The sequence below is a fragment of the Bufo gargarizans genome, chromosome 2, assembly GCF_014858855.1.
Source record: "Bufo gargarizans isolate SCDJY-AF-19 chromosome 2, ASM1485885v1, whole genome shotgun sequence".
In the NCBI taxonomy this organism is placed as follows: Eukaryota; Metazoa; Chordata; class Amphibia; order Anura; family Bufonidae; genus Bufo; species Bufo gargarizans.
In genome coordinates this window covers 27,722,407-27,726,202 of record NC_058081.1, presented here as the reverse complement: position 1 = coordinate 27,726,202, position 3,796 = coordinate 27,722,407, and the positions used below count along the sequence as shown (strand labels likewise).

Below are 3,796 nucleotides of genomic sequence, written 5' to 3'. Positions count from 1 at the left end.
AAATTAGGAAATTGCTAAATTGGGAATTGTTTTTCAACCCAGAACAAAAAATGTGCTTTGACGGACACTAAATAACTTGCCCAGCCAGAACAGTACAGCGGTAAAGACAGATTTAGCGGGATATAAATTTGAGTCCTAGTATTTAGGCGCTGGGTGACCGGTATGGATTTACTGACAGAATTAGACTGGGATATGGCCAAAAAATAACCACACTATTGCTGGTTAAATGCACTTGGTGACAGGCGCAGCTTGCCCCTGATGTAGTATATGGCCAAAAAATGAACAGACTATTGCTGGTTAAATGCACTTGGTGTGACAGCTTGACCAACCACACTACTAAGGGTTAAATGCACTTGGTGACCGGCGCAGCTAGCCCCTGATGTAGTATATGGCCAAAAAATAAACAGACTATTTCTGGTTAAATGCACTTGGTGTGACAGCTTCACCCTGATGTAGGCTTTAGCCAAAAAACAACCACACCATTGAGGGTTAAATGCACTTGGTGACAGGCGCAGCTTGCCCCTGATGTAGTATATGGCCAAAAAATAAACAGACTATTGCTGGTTAAATGCACTTGGTGTGACAGCTTCACCCTGATGTAGGCTTTAGCCAAAAAACAACCACACCATTGAGGGTTAAATGCACTTGGTCGCAGCTTGTGCTGGCGCACCACAAGACACAAAATGGCCGCCGATCACCCCAGAAAAAAGTAACTGACAAACGGTCTGGGCAGCCTAAAAACAGTGAGCAATTGAGTATCAGCAGCTCAATGACCCACAGCTGCAGATCGATCAATTAATCAAGTCCTTTGGAGGAGTTAATCTGCCTAATTTCGCCCTACTGTCGCAGCCGCAACCTCTCCCTATGCTGATCAGAGCAGAGTGACGGGCGGCGCTATGTGACTCCAGCTTAAATAGAGGCTGGGTCACATGGTGCTCTGGCCAATCACAGCCATGCCAATAGTAGGCATGGCTGTGACGGCCTCTTGGGGCAAGTAGTATGACGCTTGTTGATTGGCTGCTTTGCAGCCTTTCAAAAAGCGCCAAGAAAGCGTCACAAAAGCGCCAAGAAAGCGATGAACACCGAACCCGAACCCGGACTATTACGAAAATGTCCGGGTTCGGGTCCGTGTCACGGACACCCCAAAATTCGGTACGAACCCGAACTATACAGTTCGAGTTCGCTCATCCCTAGTTATTAGTATGAAATACTCAGAAAACCCCTTTGGGATACTGGGATGGGTGGTGTATTGCTAATATCACATGAAGGGTAGCAACATTATGTCCACAAAGAAGAGGCATGGATAAAAAAAAGAAGTTTCCTCTAGCCTTTTTGTTGGGATAAAGGTGCAACCACAACCTAGCCTGGTTCTATGTATGCCTACCTCCTAGTTCCAAAAATGAAGCAAACAGAAACCTATAATAAAAATGCATCTATTCTCATTGATGCCACTCAAATTCACGGGACCAGTACTTTTTTATTTGATCTATTATAGGGAAGGTTCAAATACTTTTTTTTTTTTTCGTGCACCGTTCCTGGAGGCACTGCAATACCAGGTCAATGCGTGGAGTAGACAGAGCAAGCTTCTTTTCCATCTCCCTGTTCTAAAAATTCATTTAATATATGGTCCCCAAATATTAAACTGATAAGAACAGATACTACACTTGATCTTAGCCAAAAGGCCGAGAAGCCATTAATTCCAATCCTAATCCACCCTGGTGTAAAACGAAAATGACAGCATTCAATATTCTTACTTTGTTGTTCTTTATTTAAGATATCATCCAACACAACAAAATTGCAATGTTTCAACCCCTTAGGGGTCTTTATCAAGCATATAAAACCATGCACAGTAAGCTATATATAGACCATACAAAAGAAGGAAAGGATCTGTGTACATCCAGATGGCAATCATATGTCAATGGGGCTAATCAAACAGCCCCGACGCATGCCTGGTCTCCTAGGGAACACCAAAACCTTCCTCACGCTAGGAGGCATCTGTCTCGCAATCGTTACATGCTCTCAAAACTACTGCGAAAGTTTGGTCACTAGAGAAACCAAAAGGCATCCCTATATATCTATTAGAATAATGCGCTATCTTCATGGCTCAAATAATTCAACTCACAGCGGCAATATTCACACCACACCAGAGGATAGGTAATTGGTATAAAACACCTTAAAAGCCCCTCAAAAATTAGGCTAGTAATGATCTAATGTACGCAGAGATGAGTACTATTACATCTACACAGATGAGTAATCAATCTGTTCACATTATAGTTCAATACCTGCCCAATAGAAAGATCAGTTTCAATTCCTTCTTCAACAATAATTCCTCCCTATCACCTCCCACCTCAAGCAGGGGTGAGTAGTGATGGACGAACATCGGCCGGGATGATTTGCGAATGCGCGTTTGCGATCAAATGTTCGCGAACCGCGCGTTCGCGTCAGGCCACATTTACTTTAATGGCACGCGAAACTGAAAAACCTTCAGGTCATATTTGCAGCCAACAAAAACTTACTAAAAGTACACAAATAGTCCCACAAAAAATATGTATTTTAATCAGGGCCCATTTTTATGCGTCTTAAAGGGAAACTCTCAAAAATGTGTCCTACTGGAGCCTAGCAAATTTTTATTTTAGGCTACGGGAGTATGGGCCCCAAAAATTAGGCATTCACCTGACAGAAGAGAACTTGTAATGAGGTGGCTGGAGGTACATTAGGCAGTCACTGGATAAAAATTGCACTGTAAGCCACTGGAGTAGAGGCCCCAAAAATTAGGCATTCACCTAACAGAAAAAGCCTTTTATGCCGCTGTATATACAAAAGACAAAAAATTTCTTTGTTCTGAGTGGTGGCGGATATGTGTGGGCTGGCATGAGGAAAATCAATTACACATGGTCGTCAGAGGTGTTGAATTACTCTGAGTGCGCTTATCGGTCATGATCCCCCCTGCTGCGCTGAACGTCATTTCGGACAGGACACTGGACGAGGGGCAAGCCAAGAGTTTCATGGCAAATTGTGCCAGCTCTGGCCACAGGTCAAACCTGCACACCCAGTAGTCCAGTGGTTCCTCGCTTCTCAGAGCGTCCACATCGGTTGTTAACCAGATGTAGTCGAACACCTGTTGGTGTAGGCATTCCCTGAGGATGGATCTGGAGTGCGGCTGTCGATGGGTTGGTTGCAAGAATGATCTCATATCCAAAGTGACCAACACATCTTCAAACCGCCCTCTTCTTGCATGTGCGATAGGATTGGTACCCCCACCTGTTTCGCTGTGGGTGGAAATTCCTCTGCCAGCGCCCGCAACAGCAGAATGCAGCACCTCTCGCGGCCTGGAAATGCTGCACTCTGACAGCCCTCTGTGATGCTGATAACATGTCCGCAATTTTGCGTTTTGTACCAGGGTCAAAGTAAGTTGCCACCAAGTACTGGTCCTTTCCCTTTATGATTTTTATACGGGGGTCCCTCTGCATACACTGGAGCATGAAGGTCCCCATTTGCACTAAATTGGAAGTGGTGGAACACTCTGGCTCCTGCTCATAGGCCAGGAAAATGTCTTTCCCGGTCTCCTCCCCCCAGCCACGGACAACACCATGGATCCCCGAAAAGTTTTAAGTCCCCCTCAAAGCCTGCTCTTCTTGCTCCTCCTCACCGCAGACACCATGCTCCTCTGACTTCTCTTCAGACACCTGCTGACTTGTCTCAGATGGAGTATGTGAGGGATTGCACCTTAATTTTGTATCCTGGATTCCATTTTACTTTGCTGGTTTATTTTAGGTCAGAATAGAGAATTGCTGAA

General features: G+C 44.8%; 1 pseudogene; it reads right to left on the bottom strand.

Annotated features, from left to right (window-relative positions):
* Positions 1-1,519: 1,519 nt before the first annotated feature.
* On the bottom strand, positions 1,520-1,694 carry LOC122929906 (annotated as a pseudogene).
* Between the last annotated feature and the right edge of the window lie 2,102 nt (positions 1,695-3,796).